We start from the raw sequence: 27674 nt of genomic DNA on the forward strand, positions 1-27674 counted from the left end.
CAAACCCATAAATGCTCTTGAGATACATAAGTTTTAGTCTGTTATCTGCTTCCGCTACGAGAAACAAGTAATTGATCTCAAACTAGCGTTGCATCAGACATTTCCATTATCACAAGATCGTAACACATTAGGGTTTCGTGCTTGGGGACGCATGAAAAGTGAAATCTATGTAGAAAACAGAAAAATAATGGACATCCACATTACGGACTTTACAGATGTCATGTAAAAGACCAGAGTCGCACTACAAGAGCTACACATAATACTGCAAAGAAGGCTGAAAGGGTTACTTAAATCAGTTGCGAAGTTTCTAAAAATTTAATTTAAAATTTGGTAAATTGTCACTGTCATGTTTCTTCAATGAATTGCTCGCTACTGGTATTTTTTATCAGATATGGGAAGTTTATTTTATATGTAACATTCTAACAGGCATAATTTCACCCCCCACTCCCCTCCCCATAGCGACTGGAAATATTGCATTCTTCCTGAGATATTCCGTAGGTAGCATACAAGCAATACCAACAGAAATTTATCGATTCAAGACTTAAAGTCTGTAAATGATTCCGCGATAATATTGTGGCCATTTATTTGTAAAGGTCTGTCTTGATTACGAAGATACTACAATTCACTAATGTTGCTGATGGTAAATTTTTCGGGATGTGAGGTCGTCGTCCAAGAACTGTTGTGTTCCTGATGTTTCGTGCACGACTACGCAGGACATCCTTAGATGCGCTCCTCCACTGAGTCTTGCCGACTGACTGGTCGGAGGATAGAGAGCGACATACATACTGTAGGGAAGGGGGCGTGATCGAAGTATACTTTATGAGCATAGATAATCCTTGTCAAAGATAAAACTTAACTATCGATTGTCATTTTATAAGCATCAGGATAATTTTAATAGGAAAGAGGAGGCAATGAAAGTTAGCTTCATATGGACAGTAGCGCTGCAGAATCGCTGGACAATTTTATCTTTGATAAGGCGACAATCGATAGTTAAGTTTTATCTTATCTTATCTCTGCTCATCACGTGTTACTTCAACCACGCCCCCTTTCCTACAGTATATATGCTGCTCTCGGATTTCCGACCGGTTCCTCTGTTATGCCAGTCTTGCCTGGATATCTGCCCCCCCCAAATTCTGTAAGTCCCTCCAGATCCTTGAGATTCATGCACTCCGCCTCGCCATCCGTATCCGCCTCCCGTCCCCCACGCGGATCCTCTATGATTGCATTCCTTTCCCCCATCTGCTCCTCTTCCTCGAACGTATCCGCATCCTCTACACCTCCCGCTGTCTTGAACCCCCTCACCCCCTGGTTGCTCCTCTCCTCTCCCATCCCCGCCCCCTGCCACGTCTTCACCGTTGTGTTCCCCCTACCCTCCATCTCTACACCCTACATCTTCTTTCCCAAGGTGGCTTCCGTGAACTTCCCCTCCCGGACGATGCCCTCTCTCCCTGCATTTATCCTTCCTATCAACTCTGATCCTCACTCCCCTACTTTCCCTGGGCTCCCTCTTCCCCCCCTTTCGTCCTGTTTTCTCCCCACTAAACCTCTCCCTACCTCCCTTCTCCCCCCCCCCAAGTCCTCTCCCCCCCCCCTCCTCTGCCTACCTCAATCCCTGTCGCGTCTGCCCCCCAACCCTCTTATGGATCCTCATCCTCCATCAGCTCCTTTCCCGGTACCCCCCTTCGCTTTTACTCTCCTTTCCCCCCTTTTTTTGTTTTCCCATCTTCTGTCCAGTTTCCCCCCACCTGCTCTCGACTGTGGTATGTCACATTTGCCAACTTTTTAGTGCAGTGTTCCAGTGACTATTCAGTGTTGTTCGTCTTTCTCGTGTTGCGAACAGAACCCATTCTGTCGCTAGGTGTGAATTTTATGTCTTTTGCGAACAGAATCCAGACTGTCGCCGTGTTTTTTAATTGTCTGTCTATTGATTTACCTGTCTGCTTCGTATGTATTTTATTAGCATCATCATCCCTCTGTTCTTTGTTTTAAGCTCCACGATTTCTTTTCGTCATGTTACTCTTTAAGTCTCCGATTTTATCGCCTGTTTTTTATTATTTATTCTCTTGATATTTCTCACAAAGTCTGTAGGCTGAAGAGCGGCATACTAAGCTGATGCCAGCCCGCCCCCTACGGGGGGAATTGAAATTCAATAAAGAAAAAAAAAATTCCGACCGGTCAGTCGGCAAGACTCAGCGGAGGAACGCCTCGAAGAATGTCCAACACTGTCCTGGACGAAACGTCAGGAACAGAAGAGTTTCTTGAACCACGACGATATGTACAGAAAGATTTACTAACAGCTAAGTCGGCTGGTCGTGAAAGCCTTCATTCTATGATCACTATTGTTGGTTTCAGCTTATGCCATCTTCAGAACGTAAAGCATCATGATGTAGCTGTCAATGTCAAAATCTAAACATGTTGGTCCACAGTCTCTTTGACCAAAAAGATGCTAGTACTGCTTTTCTTTTAAAATCTCCCATCTCTGGTACTAAATAAGACTTATTGAAACACTGCACTTTCCGTAGAATTGTAAATATCATTTACACGAATTAGTAATAACTGAATTATATTTTTATTTCATGAGGGGTGTGTGAATCTGCGTTAGTAAAAAACTGAACAACACTCATCGAATTAGCGAAATTGAAAGTGCCCAAATGCCCCATGTCTCTCATTTGTCTAAACATACGACAAAACTTCAGGTTTAGTTTCATCGCTTGTTACTATCTCCAACACATGAATTCTTCATGTGACATGGCATTGCGCTACAGTTTTTCCTTTTCCGTTAAGATTATTGCACTGGGGCAGCTGCAGTAAACATCCCACATTCAGTGAGCATAATACTAATGACTGCGTGAGGACAGAAAAAAACACGAAAACTTTCAAAGACAATGCATGTAACTGGCAATACTTCATGACATGTTAGCTGGATATTTATTCAGGCTATAACCACAATTAGTAAATTGTAGCAAGTACAACTGGCGATTACATCACATTTCTACAACCCAGAAAGAGGCTGTTTAATAAATCTTATTCGAAACTGTTTATTGAAATTCGTCATGCGTGACAGAGTTTACGATGAAACGTTTTACGTGCCCCTTCAACTAAGTGCAAGAATTTCGAAGTGAATGCGCACTCTACAGAATGACGTGAATGATTTCCGACACTAAAGAGCGGGCCTGTTGTTTCCAGCACTGGAATGCGAAGTGTTTTCGCGAATGCGGAGATGAAAGCTGCTGTCTGCGGAACACAGAAACGACTGAGCTGTGAGTGAAGTTGGTGCCACTGTGTCTGAACGCAGGCAAGCGCGCGACGCTGTTCTTTTGTTTTCTAAAGAAACGCACTTCGTTCGATCCGTGAAACAGGATCGCAAACTTTACAGCAGCGGAAACAAAAGGATGGGCACAATGAAGGAGAGTTGGCGGATTTCTTTGCCGCTGATTTTATGCGGTGCTCAGCTGTCGCAGCCGGTCGTGAATGGAGTCTCGTTTAAGCGATTTCCCTCTCGCGGGGGAAGCCGCCCGCCCGGCGGGAAATTGAGGATGAATTTTAATGGATTACATTTGCTTCCTGCATTATTGAAGCCTCGATAATTACTGGAAACCGCAGCGTGCAGATTACAGCGATGCGTTCATTTTCATTAATTACGAGATACAATACGCCGGTCAATTTTCTGCATGACGTCGTGCACCAAGAACGAATTACTGTGTAACATCTGCCCGATGTACCGGATCCAGCTGCGTGACCGTTGCCAATCTGTTAAAATTCGTTATGAAATATTTCCCCTCTTTCTTCGCTGCATGTTTGATTTACTGTTATGTACCTTTCGTTGATTATTAAGCTTCCAAACTGGGCTACGTCTGTCTTTTTATTCAGTTCATACTAACGCAATAGAAAGTAGTCCATTGATTAAGATACAGCTACCAATTCTTGAGAAACGGTGTTCAAATTCTCATCCGACTATCGATATTTAAGTTTCTATCATTTCATCAAATCATTTGTCTCGACTATCATGAGTCATTTTATTCTTCATCGTCTAGCTGAGGTATTTCTTATTCCTAACGGAGCAACAAAGTATAATCTCTCTTTTTTCCACGCATCCAAATTTGTATACATCTTTTCAGTGGCGATATTACGACCAACAGCGCTATCTGTAGTTAACAGAGCGGTCGTCATATTTGTAGGTCCCGTAGAACACGCCACCAGGTCATGTAATAATAATGTAATTGCTGGACGTGATAGTTTTGAGGTATAACGAGCCAGCTTACAAAAATGCAGAATATTTTTATTCCTTGGTATGTGTTCTTGTAGTCCGTACGGAAACTCTGCGTGAGCTTACAGTACAATACAGCGTTTTTTTCGCCCAGTATACACTCAGGACCAAAACCTGCACATTCGGACACCACAGTCCGATTCCTTGTATACTGACAGTACAAAAATGTCTGTAACAAAGTTTATTCCAGTGGATATGTCGGTAGAGAAGTGACGTCACAACAGGCTACTGAACAACACATACATAACAGGTACCTTCGTTCAGTATTGTGTAACTGCGATGCAAAGCTAAAGCATATCAGATGAATTCGCAACTGCGAGTAAGGACAACCACCAGCTGTAGAATGGAATGACGACAATGAAAATTTGTGCCGGACGGGGCACGAACAGGGAGTTGCCGCTTAACGCTATCGGCCGCATTACAATTTGTCCAGCCATGCACGACTCACGGTTATACTCAAACTTCTATATATTGTCAACCATATTTCTACGATCTGTACTCGCACATCCTTAATTTGTATTCCCGTATAGATCAGACGTTCTACCTGAAACTATTGCAGTGCCTCTGTTATTCTGATGACGATGCACTGCGACGACGACAGCCGTTACGAAACATACCAGATGAATTCACAATTGCTAATAATGACTACCATCGACTGTAGAATGGAAAGACGAGAATGAAAATTTGCCATCTGGCTATCCGTGCACGACTCCCGGCCAGACCAAAATGGTAAGGCGACAGCTAGTGATAAGCGGGAATCCGGGTTTCGATTCCCGGTCCGGCACAAGTTTTCACTGTCGTCATTCCACTGTACAGCTGATGGTAGTCATTATTCGCTACTGCGAATTCACCTGATATGTTTCATAACGGCTCTTGTCGCCACAGTGCATCGTCATCAGAATAACACAGACGCTGCAATATCGCAAAGCTAAAGCGGTCGGTAGAAGTTTGTCTTATAATAGTTGGTCTCAAGAGTTCGGTTCCGGGTCTAGCAGCATTTTTTGTTTTCTATTTACGATCTGCTCATTAATGCTGTAGTATACACTGTTTCTTAAACTACACATATCCTACAGTTACATATTTGTAACGTTGAACATATCAATTATTAGACGTCTTAGAAATAGTCACGAAGAGGGATAATCAGTTAAAGGTAACTTGTCATTCCACAGTAATAAGTAAAAAGTTTATAAATATGGAGATGTTAATCACATTAAGGGTGAGATTTTTTATCTTGAGCTAACGAAGTATGTCAAACACTATGCATTCGGTTTAAGTTTTCTGTGTATCATTTCTGTGGTTGAGCGATATATGACGCTGTTCATATGGTTCAAATGGCTCTGAGCACTATGGGGCTCGGTCGCGCGGTTCCAGACAGTAGCGCCTACAACTGCTCGGCCACTCCGGCAGGCATATGGCGCTGTAATCCACAAATAACACAACTGGGTTCGAAAGGATATTTTCTCCAGAAAGCAGGCGGGAGTGGCTGAGCGGTTCTAGGCACTACAGTCAGGAACCGCGCGACCACTGCGGTCGCAGGTTTGAATCCTGCCTCGGGCATGGACGTGTGTGATGTTCTTAGGTTAGTTAGGTTTAAGTAGTTCTACATTCTAGAAGACTGATGACCTCAGAAGTTAAGTCCCATATTGTTCAGAGCCATTTGCACCATTTTTTTCTCCAGAAAAATGCATTGCCCTAAAAACAAAAACAACGTGTGTGGAAAACGACTATGTATTTTGCAGCTTTCTCCGCGTATCTGTTCTAAAACTTCCATTTATTCATTATTTCGCTTGATCATATTGCATGGAGTTCGTGCGTCATTTCCTAAATACGCTCGTTCATAACCCGGCGTTATTAGGTGTAACATGGGTTATTGCGATAGAAGATTGAAATGGTTTACATTTATGCAGAAACTGGCAGGAATGTTGATAATGCTGTAACTCTTTACGCTCAACGTTTTCCAAAGAGGACGCTATAATGCGCTTCTTTTTGTCGCGTTATGCGACAGTTCACTACCGAGGGAAGTGTACAACCACGTACAAAGAACAGTCGAAGAACATTTGCTGAACAGAACACTGAAATTTCCATACTAGCTACATTAGCACTCGACAATTAAGTCCTGAATCAGTAATTAGTCAGACCACTGTTTGCCGAATTTTGAAACATAGAAAGTATCATTCGTTTCATAACCCCCTCCATCAGAAACTTCATGGCAATGATTTCCAGATCCGTAACGTCTTGCTAGCGGTCGTTTCACCAAATACATGGAGACCTAATATCTTTGCTCGAGTTTTGTTCTCTGGCGAGTCGATCTTCATGAACCACGGTAGGATTAATCGACACAACATGCGTTTTTGGAATAGGGTAAACAGACATTCTTATCGCCGAGCTGAACACCAGTGTCCGTGGAATTAGAAGTTTTGGTGTGGAGTAAGTGAGGACAACTGCATTAGACCAATTTTTATAGATGGTACCTCAAATTATGACAAATATGAAACATTCATTGAGAACGACCTCCCAATAATGCTAGCAGCCCTTTCCTTGGTTCTTCAACAAACAATGTGGTTTCACCATCTTTGTATCGGAAGAGGAGTGGGAAGAATTACATCGTCGGTGGATGTAAAGAGGTGGTCCAGTGTCTTACCTTGCAAGATAGTCTGATCCTACATCGCCTGACTTTTGTTTGTGAGGTTACTTGAAGAGTGAAGTTCATAATGAACTGCCAAGAAAGTACGATAAAATGACTCAGCGTATCACCAATGCATAGCAGCAGTGTCGAGTTTTAGCGGCCACTTAAACAAATTTGAGCGAAACCGAGGTGGAAGGATTGGGTTCCAGTTGCGTGTTTCCCATGAATGCAATGCATGTATTGCATGCTCTGTTAAATATATCAGTAATTAAGTCACAAATATTCGTTATACAAAATAATTCTTAACAATTATATCATAATATTGTACCTATTTCGCGTTCCTCTGAACCCACAGCTAGTTTCTCTGCTGCACAAGAGATGGTACGCATGCATTGGCGCTCCCTTGTAGTAGTTTTTAAGACGCAGACTACAAGCAAGGCACTGTCGTACTCTCCATGCCCTTTTGGCCGTTGTTGACGTCGCACCAAGCTCGCGGTGAACGTGGGTAGATGCATACAACAGGGAGATTGCATTCAGCACATTTTCTCCTCTGTTGTTCTGAATTTAGCTTGAATAAGTGAGATTAGTGACGCATGAATGCTTCATGTTTATTGTATTTGAGTAATATTGCAGCCAGCAGTTTCTCAAAATAAGAGATTATGATAATCATGTTATAGGAAGTGTGTTTATAAATATTTTCACTCACGGCCATTCAGTGAAAAGTGGTCAACCTACCCTCTGTCTTAGCAATTTAAAGAGAGAGAACAAATCCAGAAATTTCATACGATAATTTAATCCCGATATTTATGGTTATACGGTAGCACAACTCTTCTGTTGGCCATGTTTTGTTGCTCGGAAGGGACAGATCTCCTTCGAAAACCAAAAATGTTATAGGATTGGATTGTTTCGGGGAGGAGACCAGACAGCGTGGTCATCGGTCTCATCGGATTAGGGAAGGATAGGAAAGGAAGTCCCTTTCAAAGGAAAGGCATTTACCTTGAGCGATTTAGGGAAATCACGGAAAACCTAAATCAGGATGGCCGGACGCGGGATTGAACCGTCGTTCTCCCGAATGCGAGTCCAGTGTGCTAAGGTGTTATAGGTATTTGGACCTTAATCCCCTGCACACTGCAGTTTCGAGTCATCAAAAATCCATGAATGGACAGCCTTGGGTGTATTTGACAAAAGTAACATTGATTTACAGTCAGATGAGTAGAAACGTTCAAGCATTTTGCAACACAACGAAGCAGAGAAATAGAACCGGGAAGTAATTGATAGTAGCCACCTGCTTTAAAAAAACCAACAAGATTCATCATTTTTAGGACACAGGGAAAGGTGCGACTCCAACAACCGAGACAGTTATGTGGAGTAAATTCATTTGCTGACTGAGTTTGACGGCAAATTGAGAATCCTTTTATCTACAGCCTCTGTGTTCATCGGATTATCTTCTCACATTCAGATTGAGTTACTTCAAAGCGTACAGAGTGCTATGTTCCCGGAAATGAAAACTCATATGAAAGAAGAAACATTTCTTGCCATTTTACTAGATGAAACATCAAATGTCAGAAATCTTTCGCAATCACCGTCGTTATTCAGTATTATATGCAAAGGGCAGATCTGTGAAAGACATGTACGGTTTAATGACGTTAGTGTTGATAGATCTGCAAAGGCCATAGTGAAGGCTGCAGTAGACCATCTTGAAGAATCTGAATTTAAACATAAGTTGATCGAGCAGACGTATGATGGGGCGGCCGTCACGCGGCGATATTCAAACTGTGTGCAAGCAAAGGAAAGACGTAATTACACGTAGAATATTTGTGCACTGTTACGCTCACAAGCTGAATTTCGTTTTATCTTAGGCATTACCGTGAGTGAGTGGAAGCACAGTACTTCTTGCTAGCATTAATGTTTTTGTGTAATATTTTTGCTCAGTTCTCGAAAAGAACAAGAACAATAATGAAGAAGAGATTTCCAAAACTTGCACCACCAATATGGAGTTATTTGAGTCACTTGGTACAAACTGTGATATCGTAGGGTGAACTTGAAGATTTGTATATTTTGGAAAATCCACAGAATTGGGAAACAACTGCAATTAATACAGCACCTGGATTTCTTATGATGTTACCAGATTTAACACTCTTATGTAGTGTTTGAAGCACTGTGTTCACTGACAGACATTACATTTAACGCAGTACAGTCAAAATACTGAGACATTAGGTTTTTCAGCAAAGAAGTGGAAGACTTGAAGGAAAATCTACACACAAAGAGACACAACGCATTTGAGAAAATGTGGTTCAAGACTGAAGATCCTCCACGGAAGAGAAGAAAGGCATCATGCACAAAAAATATCTGTAAAGGATGACTATAGGAAAATTTACCTTGAGATATTACATATTATAATCATGCAGTTAAATTTCAATTTTGGTTCTCTACGTGACTTGAAGTTTATTGAACTGTTTGACTCAAAGAAGTTCTCAAGCACGCAGGTGTGTTTTCCGAGGAGGTATTTGAAAGATTAGGGACAATATATGGCAAGTTTTTTGATGCTGGGTTAAAGTCCGATATGAGAGCTGTGTTTACGTCACAAAATCCCGAAGTCAACAAGTTTGTGAAGGAAATACAACTTCCTGTATCAAAATGAACTTCACACTAGAGTTCCAGAACTCTACAGACTTTGTGAAATGATAGTAAACATACCGGGTACATCATCACAAGAGCGATCGTCCTCCTCACTGAAAATAATAAAGGTGTTTATTAGGAATGCTTAGGGGCAAAGTCGTCTGTCTGCTCTATCCATCGCGTTCATAGAAAAGGGCCTGCCGCTGCAAATGATATCTCGAAAGTCGTTTTTCGACGACGTTACTAAGAAGTTCAGCAACAAGAACCGCCGAGCGGAGTTCTACTATTGATGAAAAATTGGTGAATGTGCGGTGTCACACATACATACAACTGATAGGCTTCGTGATGCATGCGATACCTACATTTTCAGGATGCGACACTCTCAGGTTCACCTTTCTTTGGAGCACCTTTCACCGTTTTCAGTTTCTCATAGGACATATATACTTTATTCAAACAATTTTAAGATTTTACAAAATACAAAACATACAAAATTAGCATAGTCAATATAAAACTAAAGAATCTGTGAAACGGGCGTTCAGGTTTCATTTTTAGCAACAAGAAATTCTTTACACAACTGCAACTTTATTAAATTCAGTTTACACCAATTTACGTGGCGCAGGCATCCAGGGCAGATTTTCGGCGCAAAATTTACTATTACCAAAAAGTTCTAAAATGATGGATAATCAAAAGCTTACAACATTTTCAACCCTGAATAATCATTCATGGAGGCCTTCAATCTTGAGCTGAGGGAACCCTCTATATAAATTGCGCCCATCCAGAAATGGATAAATAGTTAAAACTAAAACCAAAACTCCTGAAGTGGGACAACTCTAAAACATAAACAATGTTTAACTACGGCGCCCAAGCATAGAGTATGATCGAGATAGTGAAAAGATTAAATAAGCTATAAGGGGAAATGCAATATAATTTGCAGTAATACACACTGATTCACCAAGGAAACTGGTAAGGACGTGCGTATTCAAATACATAGATATATATACAGCCAGAATACGGCGCTGCGGTCAGCAACACCTATATGAAGCAAAAGGTGTCTGGCACAGTTGTTAGATCGGTTACTGCCGCTACAATGGCAGGTCATGATGATTTAAGTGAGTTTGAACGTGGTGTTATAATCGGCGCACGAGCGATGAGACACAACATCTCCAAGGTAACGATGAAGTGGGGATTCTCCCGTATGACAATTTCACTAAAATACCTTGAATATCAGGGTTCCGGTAAAAATCAATATGTGGGCGGTAAAAGATCCTGCAAAAACATTCAACGCGTCATAAGTGCAACCCTTCCACGTATTTCTGCAGATTTCAATGCTGGGCCATCACCGAGCGTCAGCGTGCGAACCATTCAACGAAACATCATCGATATGGGCTTTTACAGCCGAAGGCCCACTCTTGCACTCTTGATGACTCCACGACACAAAGCTTTGCGCCTCGCCTCTGCCGGTCATTACCGACGTTGGACTGTTAATGAATTGAAGCCAGTTGCCTGGTCGGACGAGTCTCGTTTTAAATTATATCGAGCGGACGTGTACGAGTCTGAACACAACCTCATTAATCCATGGACTCTACATGTTCAAGCTGCTGGAGACTCAGTAATGGTGTGGGGCGTGTGTAATTGAAATGTTATAGGACCCCTGATACGTCTAGATACAACTCTGACGGGTGACACGTACGTAAGCATCCTGTCTGATCAGCTTCATCCATTCATGTCCATTGTTCATTCAGACTTCTGCAACTCCAGGTAGGACATTGGGACACCCCGCACGTCCATAAATGCTACAGGGTGGCCCCAGAAACACTCTTCTGAGTTTAAACACTTCCGCTGGCCACCAAACTCCCCAGAGACGAACAGTATTGAGCGTATTTGGGATGCCTTGCGACGTGCTATTCAGAAGGGGTCTCCACCCCCCGATAATTTTACAGATTTATGGAGAGCTCTGCAGGATGCATGGCGTCAATTCCCTCCAGCACTACTTCGGACATCAGTCGAGTCCATACCACGTCGTGTCGGGACACTTCTGCGTGCTCGAGGTGGTCCTACACGATTTTAGGCAGGTGTACCAGTTTCTTTGGCTCTTCAGTGTAGATTGAATAATGAAACACAAGATATAGAGGAAAGAGAATCATGAGGAGCACACGCTATCGCGTCGCGCACCGCACCCACGCGGCTGGTCTACCAAGAGGAAACCACTCAGCTGTAATACAGGTCACGCAGCGGTCCTTGTGTTCTGCCGACTCTGAACCTATTTAGCACGCACATAAGTGGCGGCACGTGCCCGTGGCACCGAGTGCTACAGTTTAACAAATGAATAGGGCACACCGAAACTTCTAAGAATTACAACAGTATCTTAAAATCGGTCAGTACACTGGCAAGGTCACAATTAACAGTGGCATCTAAGATGTTCTACATGCCATAGAAAACTATACTCGAAATAAGAATCCGCTAAGGGGTAACTCACAGATCACCAAAAATGTCAGTCGCTGCTTACAATTTGTCACGCGTAGCAGGCTGTCACTCCCAAATGGCGCGTACCACTCCCATTGTGCAGGCCGGCTAATAACTCGCTTGTGAAGTCACGATATACGTTCGTGTGGCCAGGACTTGACAATAACTGAAATAGTTTAAAACGACACATTACACAATGTACAACATCACACTTCTAGAAATTTTGTTAGTTAAATTCAGGCTGTGATTAATATTAAGCACAAGGTTATAAATCTCATTTGCTTACACCTGTTTTCGTGAAAATCTTGAACCATTTTAAATTATCAAATGATTTTTCTGGGTCGTCAAACCGTATGAAAACGTCTTGCCTCCACTGTTAAGTGCAGCGTTAGAATTGCTGGTCTGATGCCTTTGTCTGCCCTGCATCCAAACCGATCGTCATTTAACATATTTTCAATTCTCTGATCCATTCCTCTGTATTTTATTTTTGTCAACAACGTTGGTGCATGAGCTGTAAGGCTGATAGTGTAACAGTTTTCGCACTTGTACGCAGTTAAGGGGCTCCGGAAAGGCTCAAAATCATGAAAAGTTCAATTATTACTTTTTTGCGTTTACTGAATCTGCAGACTATTACCTTTTAATAGATATATAATTTATTCAATTCCGAAGACTACAACTATTTTTAAATTTTTTTTTAAATGTGTTCTACATGGGCGTGACCCACTGTGGCGCTGTGCGATATGTTAATTACCTTGGTGACGGTGATTCTAAATGTTTCAAACATGTTCAAGGACTGGAGCCCTATGGTGATGATGTTGTAGTGCAGAAATTTGAGTGTATTGAACACGTACAGAAGCGAATGGGAACAAGACTTCGGCGACTGAAAGCTTCGTACAAAAAACAAAAACTCAGTGATGGTAAAGGGTTGGATGGGAAGAGAAGGTTAACTGACAGTGTAATTGACAAAATACAGAACTATTATGGAATGGCTATTAGGCAAAATACACAAAATGTCCACGAAATGAAGAAGGCTGTTTGGGCTCTTTTTTTTCACACTTCTTCAACCGATGAAAATCCCCAACATAGCTTGTGTCCCAAAGAAGAAGACAGTTGGTGTAAATATAACAAAGGATTGCTAACTGGTGAAGTGTACACTCATAAGCATAGTCTGCCTCATGCAAAAATGGAGGTGATAAAACCTATTTTCAGAGACTTAGCAGCACCTGAACTGTTGAAAAAGTGTATTCACGGAAAAACTCAAAACCCAATGAAAGTGTAAATAGTGTTATATGGTCGAGAATCCCCAAGACTGTATTTGTTGGAATAGAAACACTTCACTTTGGTGTGTATGATGCTGTTGCGACTTTCAATGATGGCAACATTGTAAGGTGCAAGGTATTTAGAAATATGGGAATGAAGATAGGTTCTAACATGGTACGAGCGATGCTTGCCTTAGACAAGGAACGCCTTCGGGGTGCAGACAGGGCTGTAAAGGGTCTAGAAATACAAGCAAGAGTAAACAGGAGGAGGAACAAGAGGAAGCTGGAGGAGGAGTTTGCAGAGGATGAAGATAATCCATCCTATCTTTGTCGCTCGATTCCCAAAACTTTTATTTTCTCATACTAATTACATGTTTTCTAAGGATCTTCCAAACATATTTTTTTCAGACTGTCAGTAAATGTTACACAATACCTTCTGCATAATTTAACACAGCCTTTTTCCAAAAAACTGTATATTTTTGAATATATAAATAAAAAATTGCAAAAAGTGTTGTGAATTTTCATTATAATTGAAAAAAAATCATCTTTAATAACTGAACTAAAATTTTGTAAAATCAATGTGTTAAGTTGTAGCCCATATTCCAATAAATAATCTGTAAAAAGTTCAACTTCCTACCTCAAATACTTTGTGAGGAAAGATGTAATTTATAAGCGTTATTTTAACATTGCAAGTATAGGGCGTTCCGGAGCCCCTTAACCTTATGAAGTAATACGATAGAGAGAGAGAGAGAGAGAGAGGGCAATAGTGGGGAGGAGCAGTTGGAATAAAGAGAGAAGACAGGCCTGCCAGACAGTGTGAGGTGTGGCGACAGGAACTTTTTTCCTCCCTTGTCGGCCGCCTCCTCCCTCCTCCCTCACCCACACTAGCGCTGCAGCGGCCGCTCCCCTAACGACTTGAATCAATTACGAGGCTCCACTGTACGACGCGTTCAGACTTCCCACCGACTTCCCTCCGCTCCATCGCCCACCCCACGAGCAACAGACATTACCCAAGCCGTCCGGACCTTCCCTAACGGCTCTGGAAGCGCTGTTTCCTTTCCGCATGCACTCTCATACCCGTGACGACATGCTCGTGCAGGCTGGCACAAAATAGGTGTCAGAAAGAAAATGGGGGGGACGTATTCTTGTTGCCGTATTTACGTTACAGCAGAAAACCTGACATTTAATATTGAAGGTTTTCAAAGTGATTCGTCCTGCAGCAAAGAGTGTGTAAATTCTTGAAGTGAATTCCGTGATGACTTTCTGAACAACATTTCCGGCTGAACGAATTTCTTTGGAAATCGCATTTCTCTCATGTTATTGTTGTTGTGGTCTTCAGTCCTGAGACTGGTTTGATGCAGCTCTCCATGCTACTCTATCCTGTGCAAGCCTCTTCATCTCCCAGTACCTACCGCAACCTACATCCTTCTGAATCTGCTTAGTGTATTCATCTCTTGGTCTCCCTCTACGATTTTTACCCTCCACGCTGCCTTCCAATGCTAAATTTGTGATCCCTTGATGCCTCAAAACATGTCCTACCAACCGATCCCTTCTTCTAGTCAAGTTGTGCCACAAACTTCTCTTCTCCCCAATCCTATTCAATACCTCCTCATTAGTTACGTGATCTACCCACCTTATCTTCAGCATTCTTCTGTAGCACCACATTTCGAAAGCTTCTATTCTCTTCTTGTCCAAACTGGTTATCGTCAATGTTTCACTTCCATACATGGCTACACTCCATACAAATACTTTCAGAAACGACTTCCTGACACTTAAATCTATACTCGATGTTAACAAATTTCTCTTCTTCAGAAATGCTTTCCTTGCCATTGCCAGTCTACATTTTATATCCTCTCTACTTCGACCATCATCCGTTATTTTATTCCCTAAATATCAAAACTCCTTTACTACTTTAAGTGTCTCATTTCCTAATCTAATCCCCTCAGCATCACCAGACTTAATTTGACTACATTCCATTATCCTCGTTTTGCTTTTGTTGATGTTCAACTTATATCCTTCTTTCAAGACACTGTCCATTCCGTTCAACTGCTCTTCCAAGTCCTTTGCTGTCTCTGACAGAATTACAATGTCATCGGCGAACCTCAAAGTTTTTACTTCTTCTCCATGAATTTTAATACCTCATATCTCTTTGCAATCTTATGCCTAGATACTTAATCGACATGCCTATCAAGTAGCACACAACCAATGCTGTATCTGAACTTTACGGGAATGTTTTTCCTACTCAAAGCAAAGATTACGCGTTATCAGTATTAGAGAAAACTGTTGGAAGCTACCGATTTGTTAGAAAATTTCTGGGAAAATGCAGTGCATCTATAATGAAAACCACATACAAGACGCTAGCACAACCCATTCTAAAATACTGTTCCAGTGTCAGTAATTGTTTTCAAGCAATCGTGACGACACACATCCAATCCACAATGACGGGCCTGGGATTCTAACAGCACGGTGTGAGTTATACGAAAGTGTAACAGGAATCATCGAGAAACTAAAAAGTAATTCTTGGAAGGAAGATGTCAAAGTTGTTAGTAAACGCTGTTCAGTAAACGTAGAGAACCTGTATTCGAAGACGACTCTGCCGCCATCATGCAGCTAAGAACGCGTATCTCCCATAGGGATGCATGAAGGGCCAGATACGAGGTGTGTGAACAAAGTAACGAGACCGACGACATTGTGAGCGCTCTGGTGGCCACGTTATGTTGTTCTGACCGGTATGTTCATCCCTTCCACACGCTCAGTCCGAGTTTCAGCTCCGTACAGCCATCACGTGGTTTTTGAGAGCATCATCAGTGAACTGTTTTTGCTGTGCGATTTTGAAAATAGAACATCGGCATTTAGATCAATGTTATGCCATCAAGTTACGTATTGAACTTGGCACTCACCGAATGGCAGAACTTAAAACAGGACGATCGGGAACATTCCTGATGAAGAGCGCAAGTTCTTTGCTGGAACAAATGATTTTTGGGAGGCCGAGGACACGTTGAAAATGAAGCTCGCTCAGGCAGACCTTCGACTTCAGAAAACGACGAAAACGTCGCACGTGTGCGTGCTCTTGTGAGACTGATCCTCCAGAACAAATTGTCAACCAAGTGTTTTACAAAGATGTCCTTGAAAGGCTCAGGAAAACGGTGAATCGAGTGAGGCCGGACATTGTAGATGAGTCGATACTGCGTCATGACAACGTCACAGTCACACGGCCAGTTGAATGCAAAAGCCATTCCTGTTGTTCCACAGCCCCTCTGTTCACCTGATCTAAGTCCTTGTGACCTTTTTCTTCCTCCGAGATTGAAAAACATAATTTTGAGACGGGGGAATATTCAGACGAGTGTGACTGACATGTTAAAGGCCCTACCAATTGAAGCTTCGCTATCAAGACTGGGAACAACTCCGCTGGTGCATACCTGTCGAAGGGGCCACTTTCAAGGGGACAATATTGTTGTCTGACAAAAATAAATAAAAGCTTTGTTAGATGAAAAATCAGTCTCATTGTTATTCTCACAAACCTGGTAGAGAGACATTTTTCTCTCCTCTAGTATGTGAATGGGAAAGGAAGCAGAACCGATAGTATTGACATGAAGTACTCTAGGCTATGCACTAATCAGCAGCTTGCTGAGTATGCAGGATGAACGAGAACTCCACAGCCAAGCCTTCAGAGGTGGTAGTATGGACCAAAACAGGAAAGAAGTATGTTGAAAACGTAGGCTCTAAAATGCATACCTCAAGAGGGATAAGCAGTTGTTCATCTTTGATAATGCGGAATACATCTCTTCTGCTGCAAGCTCTTTGCTTTCCATATTTTGGGAGTAGGAAATGTGGACCAAAATAAGGAAAAAGTATGCAGTAAATATGGGCTCTAATTCGCTTACCTTCTACGAGCACGTTTTTACTTGAACAGACTGTTTCACAGTAGCGACGATGAACCGGTGCTCGTAGCTCGTAAGCTAGATGCCGTACTCGCTCGATATTTTTGTCGTGTTTTGGTTAATACTACCTTGTAGCGCATCTACGATATTTACGAAACCAGGGCAAGACATTGATAGTGGCGTCCCTCCCCCCCCCCCCCTCCACCCCGCTCCCCATCGAGTGTTTGAAATAAGACTAAATTAAAAAAAGGTTGATTTTTCAAAACCATTTCATTTTGTAGCGCCCATTGTTCTCAAGAGTTTGATATATATACAACGTGTACAAAAACTCTCACTTACTACTGGGTGGAATTATTTGTGACCGGGAGAATCAGAACTCTTCAGAAAATCAGCGCTCTTTATTGCCTATTAACTAATAACTTTCTCTTTTGTGTGACATAAAATTAAACATAAGAAACATAAAAATAGTAAAGACAAGAGATAAGCAAGACAGTGCACTTTTCTTCAATCCTCAGATCGCAGAATTTTTTTCTCTCTTATCCTGCTACAGCTTCACACGGAGCGCTTTCCTTTTTTGCGAAAGAATCTATAACCCCCACCCCCAATCAAAGTTCGTCAGACGTCTTTCTACATGAAAAATTAAAATGTCGTTGTCTAATACTGAAAGAATACGAGTGATACCCAATACTGGTGTGGTTTCTCGATTTGATTACGCCTCTTTTGTCACAGTCTGCTAGATAAAACGAAATAGGCCTTCCTGATATTGTAACAGTTGCCAAATAATCGAGACTGTTTTGGCACAAATGGACATTTGTATCTGCCTCATTTACGTAAATAATACGACAGAATATAACCCACGAAGTACCAATATCAAATACCTATCAGGCCTACGACATGCAAAAGTTTTATGTCAGGAAATATTTTCACATTTCATTTCATTCTCAAGCATAAGATCGAAAATTAGTATTAATACCAAATTTTAAAATAAATTTAGAATCCTGTGTTTCTCCCCCTTCCTCGTTCTCACAAACAATTTTGTCATCACTAATTCTGTAGCTAGTCGTGCCATTGTCGAAACGTATTCTCCGGTTAACTTCACTAAGCGAGCCATAATCAGCGGCTTAGTTCTCCCACGTTTATTCTACAGTCAGGCGTTATTATGTGTCCATACAATGTGTTTTCCGCGCTGTTTCGAGAATAGAATGAAGTAGCTGCAAACCACGGTCTGCGCAACGACACTTCGTAGTGTAGCGATCTGGCAAAAGTTTTCTGTCAAAATTTCATTTTCTTGGATACATCGAGATGATAATACGCAATTTTTCTCATCTGTTATTCCTGTTAGTCGTTTATTTCCAGTCAGGTGGTCTCAATCTATGGAATTCTCTACTAATTATAACAACGCTCATCTTTCACACACCCAATCAATCACATAAACAAACAGCGATTGGCATTGACCTGTTCGCGTTTATTCGGCTCAGCTCGGATATGTCCATTCCCTTTTGTCTACGGGAAAGGTTCTTATTTCTAGGTGCGCCGGAGATTCCGCTGGCACAGACATCATGCACACTGTACACGCATTCGAAAATCAACATGTGGCTAGTACAGAAATCGACATTGATCCTGTTCAAAAATGTTCCAAAACCAACATGGATGAGTTTCAAAATTATATGAACAATCGATAGACCAAAGTCCGTTGTATGCTAGGAGCTTTGTGAAACAAGTTTATTTTTTTTTTCAAGAATAGGAATTTGGCACCCCCTTAAATTGCCGCCCGGGACAGATACCACGGTTTGCCCTTCCCCCCACCCGTCACCCCCCCCCCCCTCCGCCCGTCCCCCCTTCCCACAGATCAGGGCCTGATATCACCACCTCTCAAAGTTCGTCAGTGGAGTTCTGGTTCGCCCATCTGTGAGTAAATGTACGAGGGCAGTTCAATAAGTAATGCAACACATTTTTTTCTGAAACAGGGGTTGTTTTATTCAGCATTGAAATACACCAGGTTATTCCCCAATCTTTTAGCTACACAACACTATTTTTCAACGTAATCTCTATTCAATGCTACGGCCTTACGCCACCTTGAAATGAGGGCCTGTATGCCTGCACGGTACCATTCCACTGGTCGATGTCGGAGCCAACGTCGTACTGCATCAATAACTTCTTCATCATCCGCGTAGTACCTCCCACGGATTGCGTCCTTCATTGGGCCAAACATATGGAAATCCGACGGTGCGAGATCGGGGCTGTAGGGTGCATGAGGAAGAACAGTCCACTGAAGTTTTGTGAGCTCCTCTCGGGTGCGAAGACTTGTCTGAGGTCTTGCGTTGTCATGATGAAGGAGAAGTTCGTTCAGATTTTTGTGCCTACGAACACGCTGAAGTCGTTTCTTCAATTTCTGAAGAGTAGCACAATACACTTCAGAGTTGATCGTTTGACCATGGGGAAGGACATCGAACAGAATAACCCCTTCAGCGTCCCAGAACACTGTAACCATGACTTTACCGGCTGAGGGTATGGCTTTAAACTTTTTCTTGGTAGGGGAGTGGGTGTGGCGCCACTCCATTGATTGCTGTTTTGTTTCAGGTTCGAAGTGATGAACCCATGTTTCATCGCCTGTAACAATCCTTGACAAGAAATTGTCACCCTCAGCCACATGACGAGCAAGCAATTCCGCACAGATGGTTCTCCTTTGCTCTTTATGGTGTTCGGTTAGACAACGAGGGACCCAGCGGGAACAAACCTTTGAATATCCCAACTGGTGAACAATTGTGACAGCACTACCAACAGAGATGTCAAGTTGAGCACTGAGTTGTTTGATGGTGATCCGTCGATCATCCCGAACGAGTGTGTTCGCACGCTCCGCCATTGCAGGAGTCACAGCTGTGCACGGCCGGCCCGCACGCGGGAGATCATACAGTCTTGCTTGACCTTGCGGCGATGATGACACACGCTTTGCCCAACGACTCACCGTGCTTTTGTCCACTGCCAGATCACCGTAGACATTCTGCAAGCGCCTATGAATATCTGAGATGCCCTGGTTTTCCGCCAAAAGAAACTCGATCACTGCCTGTTGTTTGCAACGCACATCCGTTACAGACGCCATTTTAACAGTTCCGTACAGCGCTGCCACCTGTCGGAAGTCAATGAAACTATACGAGACGAAGCGGGAATGTTTGAAAATATTCCACAAGAAATTTCCGGTTTTTTCAACCAAAATTGGCCGAGAAAAAAAATGTGTTGCATTACGTATTGAACTGCCCTCGTAGATGTAGATGGGTAGAAAGTCTGTTAGAGAATCGCTGCTTGGAACGTATTTGACTGTCTGTGCGTCAGTGTGCGTGCAGGCAGTACGCATGCTCTTTATGTAGGAGCTGGAGGGCGCGCGTCGCGGCAGCGAGCACACATGGACCGGGATATCCGCGACGGCGCGCTTTTACGCTCCCCGGCCGTTAAGCTGCGGTTCTGCTCCCTGCTGTACGCGCCGTGACCGTCGACCGCAACTGACAGTGAATGCCATTGTGACTTCGGCGCGCTTCCGATTAGCCCCAGGGCTCTTGCGCTTTGTTGCTAGCGGGATTAATTAATTTTATCTGCCCGTGAATCATAATGTGCCTCGCATCGTCTCTTTGACCGGCCCCATGCTGAAGGGCAAATCCCACAGAAGTTCCAGCGGGCTGAACGACGCTATTCCAGATACTGAGCACGCCGCGCGACAACAGGCAAGGGCCCGATGTGTAATGTTCTGCATCGACTCGCTATACACGATGGCTAGGTTACACATATATTAAGAATTATAGTCTGAAAATGAGAGGGTAAACTTTGCAGAAAATTGAGATTTTAAACTCTGTAAATTTTAAGGAATACTTCAGGTGTACGGAACGTTCAAAAGGTTTTTTATCCTGAAACGAATCTATGAGAATTTTCGGAATTGGAGAAATGTAAACATTAAAAGCACAAAACAGAAAGAAATGGACAGCATTTGTGATTGTTTAAGGGGCTCCGGAAAGGCTCAAAATCATGAAAAGTTCAATTTTTACTTTTTTGCGTTTTCTGAATCTGCAGACTATTACCTTTTAATAGATATATAATTTATTCATTTCCGAAGACTACAACTATTTTTAAAATTTTTTTTGAAAAGTGTTCTACATGGGCGTGACCCAATGTGGCGCTGTTAAACTGCTGTCAAATGGTGTTATTATTAACGTCCGTGTTCATCAGGTACATTTTAGTGATGTGAGATAAAGTATGTGTTGTGGCTAACCTGTTTTCAGAGACTTTGCAGCACCTGAACTGTTGAAAAAGTGTATTCACGGAAAAACTCAAAACTCCAATGAAAGTGTAAATAGTGTTATATGGTCGAGAATCCCCAAGACTGTATTTGTTGGAATAGAAACACTTCACTTTGATGTGTATGATGCTGTTGCGACTTTCAATGATGGCAACATTGTAAGGTGCAAGGTGTTTAGAAATATGGGAATGAAGATAGGTTTTAACATGGTACGAGCGATGCTTGCTTTAGACAAGGAACGCCTTCGGGCTGCAGACAGGGCTGTAAAGAGTCTAGAAATACAAGCAAGAGTAAACAGGAGGAGGAACAAGAGGAAGCTGGAGGAGGAGTTTGCAGAGGATGAAGATAATCCATCCTATGGACCTGGAATGCACTAAAAAGTTAATCCAATCTTTGTCGCTCGATTCCCAAAACTTTTATTTTCTCATACTAATTACATGTTTTCTAAGGATCTTCCAAACATATTTGTTTCAAACTTTCAGTAAATGTTACACAGTACCTTCTGCATAATTTAACACAGCCTTTGTCCAAAAAACTGTATATTTTTGAATATATAAATAAAAAATTGCAAAAAAATGTAGTGAATTTTCATTACAATTGAAAAAAAATCATCTTTAATAACTGAACTAAAATTTTGTAAAATCCCTGTGTTAATTTGTAGCCCATAATCCAATAAATAATCTGTAAAAAGTTCAACGTCCTACCTCAAATACTTTATGAAAGATGTAATTTATAAGCGTTAGTTTAACATTGCAAGTATAGGGCGTTCCGGAGCCCCTTAACAGAAAATAAAATTATGTTTGCAACAGACCAATGTTGCTCCGTAGCCAGTTTGATATAAAAGTTACTGGCGCTACGAAACTGCCAATGAAAATGGTTGAAATGGCTCTGAGCCCTATGCGACTTAACTTCTGAGGTCATCAGTCACCTAGAACTTAGAACTACTTAAACCTAAGTAACATAAGGAGATCACACACATCCATGCCCGAGGCAGGATTCGAACCTGCGACAGTAGCGGACGCGCGGTTCCAGACTGTAGCGCCTAGAACCGCTCGGCCACTCCGGCCGGCTGCCAATGAAAGCTCGGATTTGGAAAGCCTAGATGATTCTGTGGAATGCACCGAATCGACTGGAAGATTTTGCAGATAAAAGATTAAGATAACCATAGTGGTAGGAACTAGAGAGGTTAATGACGTCAAACTTACTGTATTAACAAGTTCAGTTCATGAATTCTTCTTCGTCTTGTTCTTCTTCTTCTTCTTTCCCTTACGACTTTGTTCCTCACCGGCGCTGGATCGTCGTGGTTATTAATGGATCTGGCATGGTTAGTTTAATGGGCAGCCAGATGCTCTTTCAGTCGGCACACAGCTAGGTTTCAAAGTTTTGTGATGTATCTGGACTCTGGACTAAGCCATTACGCTGGAGGCTTTAGTGTGTTACAGAGTGACTGGCTCACCATGTCCACCACGTAAATCTGCTATATTATTTTAATTCCTTATACCACTTTCTTGTTGTTTAGTTAGTGTTGTGATAAAAAGTAAATGGCTCTGAGCACTATGGGACTTAACATCTATGGTCATCAGTCCCCTAGAACTTAGAACTACTTAAACCTAACTAACCTAAGGACAGCACACAAAACCCAGCCATCACGAGGCAGAGAAAATCCCTGACCCCGCCGGGAATCGAACCCGGGAACCCGGGCGTGGGAAGTGAGAACGCTACCGCACGACCACGAGATGCGGGCAGTGTTGTGATATTGGCATGATAGTTCGTTTCGCGGTTGCGTGTAGATACACATACAGTTTTCCACTCTTTGTTCCTTATAGTTTCTGTGCTTTCGTATACTCCTGTTAAGTGTCGTTTTCTGACTCTCGTCTCAGACTGTTTCCGCACGGGCGCTGATGACCTTGCGATCGTGCGCCCATGCCAACATATACATCCATCATACATCCTGCTACCCCCAGAAACGGTATATCTGTATCCCCCACTGTCTGCGTGTGCTGTTGTCCATAAGAAAGTGAAAAGTTTTTTCTTTCTTTTTTTTTCTTCCGTATTAGGTGTATGAGGCTAGCTAGACTCGTGTAACAGATTCATGTTCAGCTAGTGGGAAGATAGCCGAGAAAGAACATCCAGGCTGACCGGCACAACGACCTTCTTCATCAATCTGCCCGTCTGATTAGACAGAAGACCGGCGCACCACCGTGTCCCCCATCCACTCCCCCTCCAAAAAAAATAAAAAAGAAAAGCGGCTCTTCAACAATCACGGCAGTCCTCCTGGCAGGTTAGGTAGAAGACATGACTTTTCAGGTGTTGCCGGCCGGGTTGGCCAAGCGGTTCTAGGCGCTACAGTTTGGAACCGCGCGACCGCTACGGTTGCGGGTTCGGATCCTGCTTCGGGCATGGATGTGTGTGATGTCCTTACGTTAGTTAGGTTTACGTAGTTCTAAGTTCTAGGTGACTGATGACCTCAGAAGTTAACTCTCATAGTGCTCAGAGCCATTTGAACCATTTTTGTCAGGTGTTACATAATATTAAAAGAAACTAGTCAAGACTCTAAGCGGGGGAAGAAATTGTAACTTCAAATACATGCAATAGTGCACCAACAACGTTTGTTTGAAACTGATTATGCCCAGAATAAATCACGAAAAATTTGAAGCAAAACCTTTGAGTAAAATGACATTTGATAATGATAAGATGAATGTTATAGCACCTACAGTAGCTGACAAAATTGTTATGTGAGAACGCTGCGGAGTATAATGAGAAGATCTCAAGAGAGAAACATCCTATGCGATCCGATACATGCAGAAATTAAATAAGCAGTTACGTGGAGTTGGCTGAAAGTCCTGCCATCACAACGGCGGATTACACCACTAGGATGAACAAGGATTCAGTAATACTGCTGTTTGATAAGTAATAATTAAAGATTTATATGCAACTGCAGGATCTAATCTTCTGAAATGAATTTCTGAACAATGCAACTCGCTTTTACTTGTACTTGTTGAGCGCTTTAGGCTAACTTGTGAAGTTTCTTACGTTACTCGGCTGACTTGCCCCGTTACGTAGTGTAAGGTATTTGACCCATGCTCTGTTTCGATATGTAATCGAAATCGCTGTAGAGCTACAGTTACCATACTCTAAGACCCAATGATATTTAAGCTGTCAGTGGGATTGACCAAGACATTTTTAGGACGATTACAGTCCGGATCTCGATAAGAGGATAGAAAGACACAGACATTGGTTATGCCATAACATATTTAGCGATGCTATATTTTTTTTCTTTTAAATAGAAAGGCCTGATTGCCGTTTTTATTATCTGCAGCATAGCCCAGGTAACCAGGACTTGGCTGGAATGATTTTGGTTTTAAAAGAGAAAGTACAACTGCCGTACAACAGTGACTGTCATGTTCCTATCAAGATCTTAACTGACCTCTGTAAGACTACTGAACTGAACATTATTAGTTCACTTCTATGTTGTCAAATGGCATTACTACATATGATACAAAAATAATCTATCACATACATGACACACACATGCTTTACTTTGGACCCCAGTTCGATACGTGTTCTTCACTGCACTGGATTTATTTTACAAGTTCCTTTTGTTGACACAAATATTTAAAAAAATTTCAGCAATTCGAATGTCTAAAACTAAATTTTACCATTGCAATCGCAGTGTCTTTTACAGATTCATCTGTCACTTTGGATTCCCCTTTGTCCAGTGGGCCTGTTTTTTGGCGGCTACTGTAGGAGTCAGCACCGACACAGACAAGGAAGGAGAGAAGTTGCGATGGCCAGTGGCAGGAATACAAAACGAACTGTGCATAACGCTGTCAGAATAATTTAGCTATTTGTTTCTAACAAGGGAACATCCCCATCGCACCCCCCTCAGATTTAGTTATAAGTTGGCACAGTGGATAGACCTTGAAAAACGGAACACAGATCAATCGAGAAAACAGGAAGAAGTTGTGTGGAACAGTGAAAAAATAAACAAAATATACAAACTGAGTAGTCCATGTGTAAGATAGCCAATATTAAAGTTATTGTGAACTCAGGGGCGCCGTGGTCCCGTGGTTAGCGTGAGCATCTCCAGAACGAGAGGTCTTTAGTTCAAATCTTCCCTCGACTGAAAATTTTACTTTCTTTATTTTCGCAAAGTAATGATCTGTCCGTTCGTTCATTGACGTCTCTATTCACTGTAAAATAAGTTTAGTGTCTGTGTTTTGCGACCGCACCGCAAAACCGTGCGATTAGTTGACGAAAGGACGTGCCTCTCCAATGGGAACCGAAAACATTGGATCGCAAGGTCATAGGTCAACCGATTGCTCCACAGGAAAACACGTCTGATATATTCTATACGACACTGGTAACAGCATGTGCGTCACATGACAGAAATATGTTGTCGACCCACCGAACTAGTACGCTTGGCGAATGGGTAAAACGATTCTTCTACCTTGCCCTATTTGGGTCTTCTTGTGGATGTGATAATCACTCCCAAAAAAGTGATGAAAACATAAAGTTTGTCACATAAACTGAAAATAAAAAGTTAAAAGTTTCACTCAAGGCAAGACTTGAACCGAGGACCTCTCGGTCTGCGGTTGGTCACGCTAACCACGGGACCACGGTGCTCCTGAGCTCACATTCTCCTTAATATTGCCTATCTGGCACATGAACAACTCAGTTTGTACAATTTGATTATTTTTTCATAGTTCGACACAACTTCTTCCTGTTTTCTCGATCGATCTGTGTTCACTTTTTCAAGGCCTATCCACTGTGCCAACTTATAACTAAATCTGAGGGGGGTGCGATGAGGAGGTTCCCTTGTAAGAAGGAACGAAACATAACTTACTGTTATGAAGTGGGTTGCTGTGCCTCCTGTATGCAGTTACTTTTACACATATTACTACTCGCAGAACGGAAGCTAACTATCGTCTTCCCATTACGCAGTACTGAAGCTCTCGAAGTTTGCAACCGAACTGCACCAAATCGACGACGGGCGGCTGGTTAAGTCAGCGTTGACGGGTGACGCTGAACTCTGTCTTCCTGTAGAGAGCCTGTGATTGGTCGATTAGCTTTGGAGCCATTTTTCTGCCAAACGTCTCTCGCGCTTCCTATGTTCGCCGTGCTTTTGAGCTGAATTGAAGTCAGAGGACTTTTGGAAAAGGTATTTGAATTATTGAGAGACTTTTTATGCGTTGTGCATGCATGTTCGATTTAGTTGTATATCGTTTTTAGTACGTAATTAGCGTTTGCGATCTTAAATACGAGTTGAAATAATAAATCGGGTTTGTGATGAAGTCAGTACGCCTACATGTTTGAAGTAAACACGTTAGTAATTGTACAGTATTGTTTTTGACATCTGTAATTCGTTCTGCAGACATTCGTAAACGATGCCAGGTTGTGCTGCATTTGGTTGTAAACAACTGCTTACGACTTTCATTCATCTGACGTAATACAGGTACGTTAAATCTTTACCGTTATGCACTTCCGATGCAAAACTAATGCTATACATCTTTTTTTACGTTACTTTCATTGCACTATGTCTAGTAAACAAAATTTAAAGGAGATAAATGCAAGTAACGAATAATTTTTACAGCCACTGTATCAAATTTTCCTGTGCTGTACGTAGTAGGCTACTATGAGTATGTTACAGCTGTAAAGAAAGGCATTTAACGAATGATTTTGCCATATTGTCTTGTGCTTTTGATTCGGTGGGTGTGTACTCCACTACTCCACTACTGGACATTCAAAAGTCCCGCCCGCAGTTTGGCAGAAAAATGGCCGCCGTATCGTCCGGTTGGCCGCTCTCTCCCTATACAGGCTCTCTTATCTTCCTGGAGGTGTGTCGCTGCCAGCGCTTTCCACTGGCGCAGGTCACCGCCTTCTTGATGCCGTCTCGCGGCGGTGCATTGTTGAGCGTACAGTCGATGCTTTAGGAGTGCACAGCCCTTATTGACGATGACTTATGGGGTCAGGACAATGTAATTTGAAAGAAAATGCACCTGCAAGGAGCAGCACTTCCCTAAAAATACGTGTATCGCACAAAAATAAACTGTGGTGAAAACCGATGGGAGGAAGAAGTACAGGGTTATTACAAATGATTGAAGCGATTTCACAGCTCTACAATAACTTTATTATTTGAGATATTTTCAAAATGCTTTGCACACACATACAAAAACTCAAAAAGTTTTTTTAGGCATTCACAAATGTTCGATATGTGCCCCTTTAGTGATCCGGCAGACATCAAGCCGATAATCAAGTTCCTCCCACACTCGGC

This window comes from Schistocerca cancellata, chromosome 5 (assembly GCF_023864275.1).
Source record: "Schistocerca cancellata isolate TAMUIC-IGC-003103 chromosome 5, iqSchCanc2.1, whole genome shotgun sequence".
Lineage (NCBI taxonomy): Eukaryota > Metazoa > Arthropoda > Insecta > Orthoptera > Acrididae > Schistocerca > Schistocerca cancellata.